Source organism: Scardinius erythrophthalmus (genome assembly GCF_964197995.2).
Source record: "Scardinius erythrophthalmus genome assembly, chromosome: 12".
In the NCBI taxonomy this organism is placed as follows: Eukaryota; Metazoa; Chordata; class Actinopteri; order Cypriniformes; family Leuciscidae; genus Scardinius; species Scardinius erythrophthalmus.
Window position 1 is genome coordinate 34,636,152 of NC_138232.1, and position 14,545 is coordinate 34,650,696.

General features: G+C 40.6%; 1 protein-coding gene across 12 annotated transcripts in view; it reads right to left on the reverse strand.

Moving 5' to 3' along the window:
• baz2ba (bromodomain adjacent to zinc finger domain, 2Ba) overlaps positions 1-14,545 on the reverse strand; it is a 97,337-nt gene that overhangs the window by 54,942 nt on the left and 27,850 nt on the right. The window lies entirely within an intron of this gene.

Consider the following 14,545-nt stretch of genomic DNA (forward strand, 5'->3'; position numbering starts at 1 on the left):
TTATGCTCCATCTACAAGTAAGCGACGTGACAAAACTAGATCGCTCTAATTTACACAAAAATTACTGATCTAGGTTTGTTACACACAGCAAGTGAGCAGCGATACGCCAACGACACACCGTTAGACAGAAAGACGAGAGAGAGTGTGAATGTGTGTGTGTGAGTGAGAGAGAGATTCTGTCCTTCACTAAAGCCCATTTCTTATTCACTCCGGAGGCAGCGGATCTGGCAAAAACCGGATATATTTAGACACTCCATTACAGAGAGAGCTGTGTGTGTGTGTGTGTGTGTGTGTGTGTGTGTGTGTGTGTGTGTGTGTGTGTGTGTGTGTGAGAGAGAGAGAGAGAGACATGCTCAATGTCCCTATACGATCTCCATTAACATTCACACAAACACAAGCACATGCGAGTCCACACACACACACACACACACACACACACACACACACACACACACAGACAAACACACAGCATGTTACACATGTTCCATCTGAGGAGGCCTCACACACACAAATGACATTCATATATGCATTCACTTTCACATTACAACACGCATACACACACAAACAGACAGAAACAATTATACTACATTCAGTTTCATTACTTCAATTCTTCTCTCCATCAACACACTGATCTATACCTGTATTACCGTCATAAACATGATTTACAGCTCTGCAAAAGAGGAACACACATCCTACCCTCCCCTCATCTCCTGTGTTTGTATGTGTGTGTGTGTTTACATTGACAAAAGCATAAACCTGATGAGAAAATCCATCTCCTGTTTCAGATCGGACAGAGCAGAAATATCTTCTATTGATCACTGCAAAACAACCATCAGCTAAGAAAACAGCCATGATTGGCGAGACAGGCGTGCAGTTCCACACCACTCTCCCCCTAGACTCCGTAATGTGTGTGTGTGTGTGTGTGTGTGTGTGTGTGTGTGTGTGTGTGTGTGTGTGTGTGTGTGTGTGTGTGTGTGTGTGTGTGTGTGTGTGTTTGACAGTGCCTAGCTCTAGGGATGATTTAAACATTCAAAGGGGAGTAAAATCAGCATGTCAGTGCTATAACACAAGAGTCATCATATTTCTACATAGAAAGGGTGATGGAAGTGGCGTCTCAAATGAGAGACAGAGAGCGAGTAGAGAAAATAGTGAATGAGAAAAGGCAGCAATTAATAAGTTATAGATTGGTTCTTTGAATAACTTTGCATAATTCATTGTGGGGTTATGATGATGATAACTGTGAAATTAGAGATTCATTTTCAGTTAAAGAGGGGGAGGGGGAGAGACAGAATGGGGTGATGCGTTGAGGTGCCAGTCCCACTAAACAAAAAGGAAATTGTAGGGCACAGCATTGCTCCGGTCCCTCCAAACTACACACACACACACACACACACACACACACACACACACACACACACACACACACACACACGCACACACACACACACACACACACACACACACACACACACACACACACTCACTCAGGGTCCAACAATAACAATTGGCAAGTGCCAAATGTGAGTAAAAAGCATCTTTTATGAGTAAAAAAAAGGGGTTATTTGGAAACTTTACAAAGAATAAGTCAGTGATATAGGCCACTCAAATCAGTCACATCTCCAAGCTACATTAAGTCTATCTTATATCTTCAAGATCAGAAAGGACTACAAGCCGGACTCAAACCACAGGGCTATAAACTCTGACATAGGGACAAATTATCTAGCCTGGTCCTGCCAGACTCTCGTACATTTCATTTGTACAGAGAGTCTGGCCACTCTCCATTGACAAGCGTTAACTTCCTTGAAGACGGGCACTCTGTTGAAGTTTAAAACTATTGGATCTGCTCAGAGCCACTCTGAATCTGCCATAACCAATCGCTAACGTTTGCTTGTGACGTAACCCTACAACTCAAACTAGCACACGACATCAACGTCATCGTTCTCAGCCACTCCCTCTGTCCCCTGATTGGACTGCCAATAAATTGGCCGGAGAAAACCCAAGAATATACCGCAAACCCAGATGGAGTACTGAAGGAAAATGAAAATTGAGCAGAAGTACTTAGGAGGGCGGAGCCAGGCAAACAAATGATCTACTGTAGTGGCCAAAAGTGAATTTTGGACCCTATACACAGCACAAAACCATGTATTTGTCACATCAACAAAATCACATATGCATGCCTTTTGAAATTAAGCAAAATGATCAATGAAAATAAAAAAAGTAGTAATAAAAGTAGTCGGACTTGCACAATACTAGTCCAATAGTCATCCAGAAAAGTGAGAAAGGTGAAACACGAAAGCTTGCATATATCTCCAATCGCCCAAATTAGTTCGGTCAAAGCCAAAAGCGTAGTTTCTCTGGACAACACTTTTGTTTGTTTTAGTGATCAGGTATTTTTATTTTTTTACAATTTTGTAGATGAACATATACGGATAAACACAAATACACTAGTTCAAAGTTTGCAGGCAGGGGAACTTTCCTCCTCCTGTCACAATATAACAAATGACACTTAGGTCATGTGATCCTGACTAGTTGACAAACACTCAAAAGCATCAACTAGAGGTGAACCTAGACTGTTTCAGTACAACCCAGAGTATAAATCAAAACATACACAGACACTTTGCATAATTAAATAGACCTACAAGTCAAGTTCAATTTAATTTCAGTCATTTGTGTTGTTATAGGTGTGTGTGTGTTTGTGCACATGCATGCGAAGGAAGAAATACAGACAGACAGAGTTGCAAATTAAACAAGAACTATGGCTGCTTGAGCAATTTTTGTTTTAAATATTGTCATTCTCTTGTTCACACCCTGTCTCTCTCTCTCTCTCTCTCTCTCTCTCTCTCTCTCTCTCTCTCTCTCTCGGCTCCAGACTTAATCCAGTGCAGTCTAACCATCTGCCTAATTTTAGCTTAAAACGCACACTGAAGTTTCCTCCTCCGCTCTGTGCATCGCACCCCTGTCATATGATCCTTTTATTGAGCCGTGACCTCCTCTGACAGACCTGTCTGAAAACGGCCCACATCTGCGCACCCAAACACACTCCCTGCCCATCTCTGAGTCTGGGCCTGCTCGACTGTACCGGCAACCTTCCAGAGAATTCTCCAAGTGCCAGGATGAACACATGGCGACAACCGCAACAATATTTCAAGGCGATTACGATTACCAAGAGCTATGGCGACAAACAGGCGTTGGATTATGCCGTTACTGTGCCTGATCTTTAAAACAAAGGTGGGCTAAGCCCTGGAAAACCGTGAGGAATCCCACACACATGTAGAAAAACATGTACACAAGAGCGGAAAGCGCTACTAATCTGGGAGGACTAAATGGAATCAGTGGGTCTGCCGCGAGCAGTCAATCATGCGCCGTGTGGGAGGAGTCAGCCGCGGGGTCAGGGAGGATGCGGTCGGAATTTATGAGCGAATGATGGCATCGTCAAGGACTGTAGGCGAGCGGGCGGGTCGGGGGGCGTCAAGGCCGAAGGACACGCGGAGGATACGGAACACGGAGTCTGATCCGCAGACCTTCCCAGGCCCTGGATTACACCACAGCCCACCCGTTTGCATCAGCCTCTCTCCCTCCAGAGAAAGAGAGAGGAGTTGACAGGAAAGAAAGTGGAAAGAGGAGCAAGAAGGGGCGGAAAGGACAAACATAGTGAGAGCAGATGAGAATAGCTGCTTGCGTGATTTTACTGTGGATTGCTGGGTTTGGGTAGGAAAGAGGGACTAAAGCAGAAGTAAAGAGTTGAAGTAAAGCAGACCAGACTGGCCCAAATCCTTCAATCCTGAAACACCGACTAACTTTGTTCCAAAACTTAATGAGCTGCCTACCTAGAGAGCATGTCAATGCATTATAGGTACACTCCTGTCCTGAGTCCTGACACAAAGACAGTTCTAATAGGTATATGCTGCCATCCCAATATGCCTACTTCCCTACTAAAAATGGGAAAAAAATAGTATGCAAAATGAGTAGTATGTCTGAATTTATAGTATTCATAAAGCAGGAGGTTAAAAGTACTCTGAACTCTCGCCAAGATTCTAAAGTGCGCATCTGGACTAGATGAAGGCTGCGTTCACACTGCGAGCCTTAGTGCTCAATTCTGATTTGTTGCTCAGATCTGATTTTTTTTGTAAATCTCTTCACATTATTGTTTTAAATGTGGCCAATATCAGATTCCAGTGCGAACAGATCATAGTCCTGAACTGACCCGCGCGCACAAAAGAACGATAAAAAGACATCACGCAGCACACTGTCATACAGAAGTAAACACAGAGAACATTAAAGTAAGTGATTACGTGTTTATTCATAGTGTGATCTGCAGCGGAAGTCCGCTAATTTATGCGCAGGCAATTTAAAAAAACAAAGACGAGGATGTGAAAAAAGAGAGCAGAGTTTTTAAACATTTATGATACAACCCCTCGTGTTTTGCTTTTATCAGGCGTCACTGTAATACTTATGAGTTCTGACACTGACACATCACTGTCCTCTCCACTGACTACCTTTTGCAGCTGTCTTGATAACTTTGGGTACATAAAATCTTTGAAGTGAATCCCAATTGTGGCGAATGTTGCTCTAGAGTGACGGAAAAATTAATTCCGATATGACTGTTCAGACTGCGGTTGCATTGCAAACCATCTGACCTGTATCAGATTTAGTACCACATATGGAAGTGGCACAAATCAGAATTGAAAAGATCAGATTCCATGTGGTTTGAGCCATTCAAACTGTCATGAGAAAAACAGATCTCATCTGAGAGTCACATGTGAGCAAAAAAACGGATTCGGGCCACATTTGCCTGCAGTCTGAACATAACCTTGGGAATGGCATAAGCAAGGTAAGACGTATAACAAAAAGACATGGCAGATTTAGTATGTCCATATTTAATTCATATACAAACATTCATCCTATACAGTAACATACTTTTTAACTGTTGCAAAGTTTATACCTACAAATGTAGTACCTACTTAGACAGTATGCACCTCCAGTTTTGGTCGAATTCTAAGTTAGTATTGTATCATTTGCAGAAGACAATGCCAAGATGCACTGTGACAAGCTCAACAGAAGCCAACAGAAATGTTCATTATACAGATGATTATTTCATGGATCAAAATTTGTGCTATATTTTCTTTTCTTATTACAGTAATCAGCTTAGTTAGCTTCGTAACATGCTAATGCAAAAAAAGAGAAAATACAAATGTGTATGTACACATCTCAACAGTTAATAAAGTATTCAGGTGTAAAGTACTGCATGAATACTTCAGAATCTTGGAATAGCCAAAGCATTAAGTATCTTACAGCTAAAAGTACAGCAAAGAGAGCCAAATGACTGGTTTGTCGACAATAGAATGTACATTAGCTAGCCTGAAGCATAGATTTTTTAACATGATATAGGTTTCTTTAAACATATCAACTGAAGAAGATAAATTTGTGGCCCATTGTTGTTGATTTATTGCCAATTTAAAAACTGAAACTTGACAAACAGTTTTGGAGATTTTGGTTTTTACCCATTAAAGTACATATTAGCTATGAATTTTTTTTTGCAATAATTGTACCTGTAGGGTACAACTGTACCTTAGTATAGCTTGTCACTAGTACCTTAAAATGACAACTCTGTACCATGTCTCTCTACCCCTAAAAGCTTCATATTAGTATGAACCTTTTAGGCGTAAATATGGTAGAAAGATGTCTCCTTGAGGTAACTGCCCTAGTAAAAAGCTGTTTTGCCCCTAAAGGTAACATTTTTGCACATTTTTTCAGAGTGTATTACAGCCAAGAGAACAGATTTGTTTAAATCAACCAGCTACAAGGTTCCATTTGTGTTAGAATGCAGCCGCCTATGTAGACATTAGATAGAAAGGCAGAAAGGGTTTTAAAACAGCTACGGTGATCAGTTACTGCAAAGCGCCATCGAAGATCTGCTGATCTGGATGGAGAGATCACGCTAAAAGAGTGTCTAAGAGCTTACACAGAGAGATCATATTAAATGTGTAGTTGTGCGCTGGAGGTGTAGCTGCCGCAATGTATTTGTGTGTAATGAGCTCATGTTCTGTTGTCCCAGCTAAATAAAGCCTGAAGGCACCAATCTCTCTCTCTCTCTCTCTCTCTCTCTCTCTCTCTCTCTCTCTCTCTCTCTCTCTCTCAGTCTCGGACTTTTCCATCCACCTCTCTATCCACCTAAAATGCTGTCTTTGTTTTTCCTTGTTCTTTTTAGAACAGAGCTTCTTTCTTTAGTTAATGTAATGGCATAATTAGGCATTCGTTTAAAGAGATAGTCTTTTAGCTTTATGCATTCTCTCAGTCTCTCAGAGCGCCTTCCGTGCGGCTCGTTCCTTCCCAACAGAAAGCCAATTATGTGAAGTTTATGTGGCTTTGCAAGCCAAATATAGGCAAGACCGTTCATCTCTGATGATAACATGCATGAGTCATAGTGTGTGTGTGTCTTTGTGGTTGCACAAGTGTCTCAAGTTACAAAGACACCCATGGTGCATCTAATGAGATGAATGTTGCTTATTTATTTATTTGTTTGTTTGTTTACTTATACGCAACTTTTAGAGAGCTGCACTGTTTGATAAAGATAGCTGCTGCGAACGATGCCAGTTGTGTTTCTTTATCCAGCGGGTCAAAGGTCACTGACAGGCAGTTTGTCTTAGCGCGAGAGAGAGCCTGAATCTGATTGGCCGATCAGTTTGTAACAATGACTTGCCTCATCTCAACTGATTTGGACACCGATTCCAGTTATTTTTCATTCAAGACAGATATTATCTATCATTGACAGCACGCATTAAAGGCACGGGACGGGATCAGTTAAAAGCACCCAGCGTGCGGACACACACACAGCAGGTGAGCAGCCAGCTGTCATATCCTCACGCCTAGTCCAGGGAACATCGCTCTGACATTTCAGGAGCGGCAGAGACAGCCGAGCGGAGCTGTGTGAAATGGCGGCGTGAGAGTGATCTCCAGACACACACACACATATACACACACACACACAAGTGCGGTGGATTCAGGGGTTTGAAATGGCGACCGGACTGCCATCTCTTCATAATCACTCAAACCCACACACACACACGCTTATCCACCCACTCATACACACACTAACACACTCTCAGGCTTCTCTAGATATTATCTCCCCTGATTAGCATAATCTAATCAATTTCACAAAATTGTCTTTTAATTACCAGGAGCTCCTCCGGTGTGAAACCCTCGGAGGGCCGTGGAGGAGAGAGATCTTCGGGCGCCCCTCACCGGTTCACTGGCACCTGCTCGTTGCCTGTACACGTTTGTTTACCAAACGTAAACACGGTAGCATTAGCATTACGCCGTTTCATTGGTTTAATGGTAGCTAAAAATAATCCTGGACTGATTACAAATCATTCTCCAAAAAAGATTTTCTACTTTAACACAATTTACGGCCGTTCAATCACTCTTTGTTTGTTTATGAGATTTTGAAGTGTTTACAGGCAGAGACTAATGACTAAAAGTCAGGCTGTAAACACGCTCTTAATAAAACTAGCCCTGTGTAGCAGTGAGTAATCACGGCTGATCCTGCCAGTTTGCTTGTGTGAGTGTGTATGTGTGTGTGTTTGTGATAGTGTGTGTGTGTACTTTGCCCGTGTGGGAAATGATTAACATCCAGTGACTCACAGCCCCCAACAATAACACAGAGAGGTAAGACAAGACACACAAGCGAGGTAAACACACAAACACGCTAAATCTAGGCCGCGCAACACGCTGCCCGCATGCACCTCATCCTCCTGCGAGAGCTAAAAATCACAACGAGGGATGACATGAAAGCTGTTTCTGCTCAAATATAAGAGTTAACAAGTGAAGGTCTGCATCTGAACAAACTCGAGCGGAAATCCGACCGTCTATCTCTCTCGGGAGAGTGACTGTCCTCAGGGAACTCTTGCTCAAACAGCGACTGCGTGACTCGGTTGTGAAGTTTATCGAGTTTATTTCGTAACAAAACAACCAACTGAGAGAGTGACACTTCAACTGGTAACCTTTAACCTACATGCATGTCCGTCAAATCAGATTCAGATATTTTCTTGTACTTTCTTAATAATGTTGTCATGTTTATTAGCAGTTGCTAACACTCATGGGGAAATTTTTGAGTGTCAGCCTCCTCTTCCGTGTGCTTTTAAGACCCTCATCACATGACTTGGGACAAACTACAGAAGTACTGGTGATTTTGACATCCCTAAGGTGAACAAGTTCAATGTTCACGCCAAACATGCATTTTACTGTGCTACTTTTCCATTGTTTTTCTAGGGCATATTTGACTCACATCTTTTTCAGTGCCTTTTTCTACTGCGTGAGTCTCACATTTTTGAGTTGAATGTGCAACAGGTTCAGGAAATGCAAGCTGATAAATGCCTGTGTGCACTAACAACTAGGCCATGGCTCTGAAAATGTTTCTCTCTTTCAAAGAATCACTCAAATCGCCTTTACAGCAAAATACAAACCGGCAGGGAAAATCAGGCCGAGGTCAATATAATCTAAAATTGATTTTACACTGAGCTTTTTCTGAAGGGAGAAACAGTGAGAGACAGACAAATCAAAAGAATCAGACAGAGTTCGCTCTGATTACTCCTCATCTCTCCTTCTATATACTCTTTCCCTTTGTCCTCCCCCTCTCATCTGATCATTTCATCCAATCAAGGTCCCACACAGCTGCCACACACAGATGTGGACGTTGAACCCAATTCAAGCTTGAGAGAGAGAGAGAAAACGAGAGAATAAACCTTGAAGCAGCTGCGTGTGACAATGGAAACAACAAATAAAATGCGCACACTCTCTTTAAAACACACATTGTCGCTCCTCACACACATACAGTGTTCATACATTGTGTCCATCTACACAGTTTTGATAAGCTCCTCTCTGTGAGATAGCAAGACACTTAGAATTCAGTTTGAGGAATAACAGACATTCTCTGCCTTGGACTGCACCGCAAACACATACAATTGGCCTGTTTTATCTGTTTCCAAATGAATGAATCCAATCTAAACTGAATCCTGCCCCAAACAAATCCTGCTCACAATCGACCCTTGGCGATGTGAGGTGACTATAAGGAGTTATAGTTCTACAATAAAGTGGACTATAAATCCTGGCCACGTCAACAAAAAAACAGCCATATTCAGTGTGACTTTCTTATGTGCTCAACATGACACAATGCAGGCAAGCAGCCATTTAGCATTTAATTCAACTAAAGGCACATTCACGTGACAAGCGTCAAGGGCTTCAATGCACCTCAGATCATGCTCCACTTTGCCCCCCACATGACAAGTGTTGGTCATGGAAGGGTGATTTTACCATTTATTAATTCACATAGAACATTTAATGTGCATATAATAATTCAGTGAAGACTGTGAAAAAAAAAAAACGTTATTCTGAACAAATACTTTAAAAGAACGAATATTTCTAGTTCACTACCTACTTTCCTGCCTTTGTAGACTCACTATAGAACTAGCAAGCAGAGTAAAGTGAAAGTGAAAGCACATTTTATTGGTTAGACCTATTGAATGAATATGCCCAGCTCACGGTTTTGATTCTGTCTTAGAGCAGCACTGAATGAGAGTGAATGAACACTGATTGATGTTTGATAAGTTCACCATGTGAGTCAAGCTCATTCACAACAAAGGATTATGAGGTAGAAACATTACTGCTTTTAATTCATTTAGGCTAGTCCGTTTTTATTTTATTTGACTATATCTTGAAAAAGTCGCACCCAGCAGATAAACCATCTTTTTGGAGTATAGGCTATTAGTAGATTTGTATAGACATCAATTTTAATAAGGCACTCAATTATTCGATTTTAACAAATTGGAGTGAATGATGAATAATAACACAATAACTTATGCCACCTACTGGTATAACAATGCTAAAATATTCACCATATTAATCAGTCAAATAATCTGAATAAACCTATTTTTAACTTTATTTTGACGGTCTACTTTAGACATTCTACTAACTATAAGTAACTTTTCAACTGTCAACTAGCCCTTAAAGTATTAGTAGTCTGAATCTGTAGTAGACTATTAGGTTAGAGTTAGGGCTCGGGTTAGTAGAATAAGTTGACATGTAGTTCAAAGTGACTTATAGTTAGTAGAACGTCTAAAGTGGATCATAGAAATAAAACGTTACCCGAATACTTTTGGTAAATGTATTTAAAAGATTCATGTCACTGCGATTCAAAATCTCCTTCACCGCCCTGAATATGCCTTTGAGACTGAGTCGTAAAAGTCAATGTATTATCATTTCTCTTTGGTTTTGCATTGGCACCACCCCATACAGTTGGTAATGTTGACATGAGTCATTTTACAGGGACAGTCTCCCTAGAGAAAGCTGAGGTTAAGTGCCAATGGTAATAGCACACTCCCCCCTGTAGAGTTCAAACATATGTCCTTTCGGTTACTAACCCAGATATTTAACCACTACTCCATACAACCCTAATTAAGTACGCAAGCAAACTTGAAGGGCAAGCGTAAAAATACCAAATTATTAGTAGTATTTAGCAGACACATTTTATTTAAAGTGACTTACAGTATGCTAATTACAGGCAGAGTCCCACTGGAGCAACCTGAGGTTAACATCCTTGCTGAAGGGTAAAACGGCCACAGAGCAGGACTGTGGCTTTCTGCTCCTGTGTTATATACGAGGGATTAAACTTGTTTCTATTCTTCTTTTAAAAAATGTAACATGTAACATCTCGTCTGGGGTTAAAGCAGGAAATGTACTTTTCGAAAATTAGCTATCACTTAACATGACTACTGCAAAGCTCTAAGGATACATGGGCATGTTCAGAACAGCATACCACCATAGTACTACTATTCCAACCGGATATAGTACACATGACATGCATAGTATGCAAATATACTGTATACAGAAAATACCTGGATTTTTTTTTGGGCTAAATATTTCACACTGTACTGGGTTTCCTACAATGCATTGCGGTCAGGCTGGCCTTACATTTCCGGTGTAATGAAAATAAGCTTAACTTAAAAAATATATATATAAAATAATAATAATAATAATTCCTGACTGAATACTGAAACGGACTGCGAATAATGTTAAAACTGAACTGTGTCATTTCTGAACTGCTAGCATCAAACAAAACTGTACAAATAATGATAGTTTTCAAACAGGTTTTAAACAAACTCTCCCCTTGTCTTCTATTGGTCAGATAAACAAAAAGCTACGCCCCAAACTTATGTCACTGGTTAAGCCATTGTTGCTATGTCAGGCTGGGTGAAATTCTCAGACAACACAAAGTCACACTTGTGTTTACACTTTTCAGGGGTCTTGCAAATGTAATCAGTCATCTTACAAATAGCTTACTGACTCTGAATATTAACTTGGAATAGGAGAACTTAAAAAACTGAGACAATTTTACACACTTAGGTTTAAAATGCAAAAGAAAACATATTTCAAGGGCTGCATGATTAATTGGAATAAAACAGCAATCTCGATACAGCTTAGTGCTGAAGCCATGTAATTAAATATATGCGGCGCATTTCATAGTGAAGCGCAGAACTGTGCTTTTACACGCGAGAAGTTCATGATCAAGAGTGTTCAGCATCTCTGAGCAGCTCGGTTTGCTGCTCAATCTCTTAAAATGAAGAAATGAAGACAGCCATAAATATTAGTATTGTAATTTTACTGTTTATTATTATATCATTTTTCTTAAAAACTTGTGTTTTTTTACAGTAATAATAATAAAAATGCAATTTTCCAAATGCAGCCCTATTTATATTTTGATACATTTCATGTTTCATATTTTCTTTTAAAATGTTAGTAAACAGTACGCAGATATACTGTGCAGAATCTAGTAAGCAGAAGGCTTGTGTTCCATTCTGTACACAGCCAGAGTTCTTCGCACTTTACTTAACATGGACTCTCTGTTGTCTCCCTCTAGCTCTCTCTCTTTGAGCTTTTTAGCTATTCTTTAAACATTCATTAACATTGAGCCGTCCCACAGCCAAATGCTGAGCTCGGTCTTTAGAGCGTTCAGAGAGGTCACTGACCTCTGAGGAGACGGAATCGAATAATGTTTCCATTTCTGTCCCTTCAGCCAATCAGACGAGCGAGGGGAGGGAGAAAGAGGAGAGGAAGGAGGGGAGGGGCAGCACACATCCTTCACGCCTCACTCACAACCAGGAAGACAGCCTGCAGAGATACAGAGCGAGAGAAAACACAGCCGTTTCTCTCTCTCTCTCTCTCTCTCTCGCTCGGCTCACGTATCCTGACATTCCAATCTCCTCGGAGCGAGAACAACAAACGCACTGTCATCCTTGTGGAGGCGGCCATCTTTGAGAGCTGTGAGTGTGTGTCTGCCATTACAGACGATCAGATCAGGGGAAGAGCGCAGGTCGCTGTTAGTTTAGAGTCTACTATTACCTGATACCCTCACGAAAAACCACAGCAGCGGGAGGGAAGACAAAACACACACACACTCGTCTCCACAGATGGACATGTTTGATGCATTTGACTGAATCGTCCTAATGCAGTTTAATGAATGTAATAGACTGTGGTGGTAAAATTAGCTGATGGTTTAAGCCCTTAATGGTCTCCTAAATCACCTGACAGGCAAACAGTCACATCTCCATCACACACACAACGGCTGCAGCTGTGTGCCTTACAGATGTACCTGTAAATATTCTCTCGCTGTTTAAACATTCCGTTCGTGCTGATCCTTTCAAGACGTTATCAGAGAACATGACACACGACTATCTCACAAAAACACACACACCCAGCTTACAACAGTATTCATGTCTCCTGCTTTGATTGTGACAGAGTGTTTAGTCTCTGTACATTTGACACAAAATGATTTGCTTTGAAATGCTACACACACATACATACATTTACTTATCCATGTAAATGGGGACACTGCATAGATTTCTATTGTTTTTTTTATTTGGAGCTAGCTATAATAAATGTAACCTAAGCCTAACCCACACCTTAACATAAAACTTGCTGGGAAAAAAAAACTATTTACTTTATTCTTATACTGTTTTTTTTTTTCAAATGAGGACATCCCCAAAAGGAAGTTTCGTCAGGTTTAGCTCACTTCTGGGTAAAAATTTGTCCCCATATATAAAATAACAGGCATACACATGTACACAAAAAAAAAAAAAATACTGTTTTGATCACCTTGATTTATTTATTTAAAAATTATGATTTATTAAATCACTTTTAACCCACAGAAAGGTTTTTTTTGCAAATCAGTGGTGGAAGTTTTTTCTCCAAAGTATAGCAAAGCAACCCCCCCCCACCCCCCCAAACACACGTGTAGCTTTCACTTTTGACCGCAAGTTGCTTGTGCACTTCCTGTGCAGCTACAATGCTGCAAATCAGTGAGAAAAGCTGAGAATGTGGGTGTATTTGTTCACACACAAACACACTAATGGCACAGGCTGTTATCCGCGCACACACATTTAGTGCTTCAGTCCTATGAAGCAACTGGTGATCACTTTTAAACACCACACTAGACTGCTAAACTGTTCTAATAATATAAAGGAAAAGTGTTTGGGTTTGTTGAATGTTGCTGCATCTGACAGGTCTCTCTCTCTATCTCTCCCCTCAGCTCTAAAACACATGCACTGACAGACACTGTAGACATTTCAATAGCAGATGGCTGGACACAATCTGTTCCTCTTCTGCAAAACATATCAACAGACCAATGAGAGAGTCTGCATATGTACAGTGGAGTCCAAAAGTCTGAGGTCCAAATACGGTACTTAAAACCTGGAAATAAAGTTCCAGGACTTTTTTTATAACATAAAATTAAGACATGTATCAAATTATCTACCATATCTAGATCATTCAAGTGCCCCCATTTATGCTTCTATTACGTGAATATTACGCTTCCATGCAGTGTGTAATATAGCTGTTTGTGAATGTAAAAGGTCTGCAAAGTTTTAAAGACCAAAGTGCATGACAATTCTCCTAAAAGAAAGAATCGATTCGTCAGCAATTCCAGTCTCATTCCCTGTTTTCAACGCTGCCAATTCACTTAGCATGCATTTACAAAAGGGGAGGACGTTTGAATAGATATGGAAAAAAACCACGCCATGGTTAATGTTCGTATTACTATATATAAGCGCTGAGGAAGTCTCCGGAGCTAAAATTTTGATTTGTAATAGGCGTTTTGTTTCCGACACATGCTGTAAGCGGTAGACTAATCACAACAGACTGGGCCATCTGACCAATGAGAGCACAGTAGGCTCACGGAACGGAGGGGTTTAGAGAGACCAAATCTTTGAACGAACCGTTTTCAGACTTTTTGAGAAATGAGGTGATGTGCAGTGTATATTAGAGGAAATTAAACCTTTGGTTGCATGTAAATCTATTAGGAACCTTTAATAGGGGCACTAAGCAAATCTGTGAACTCTGTACAGATGTTCTTGATTCTGCTGAAGCAAGTCCCCACAAGGATAGTAATACCAGTAATTTCTGGTATGAGGAAAACAGCTTTGATGAGGAAAACAGCTTATAAATCATATGAAATTGATTTTGAAAAAATAAAAATGCATAAAGGTTTCTGTGAGGG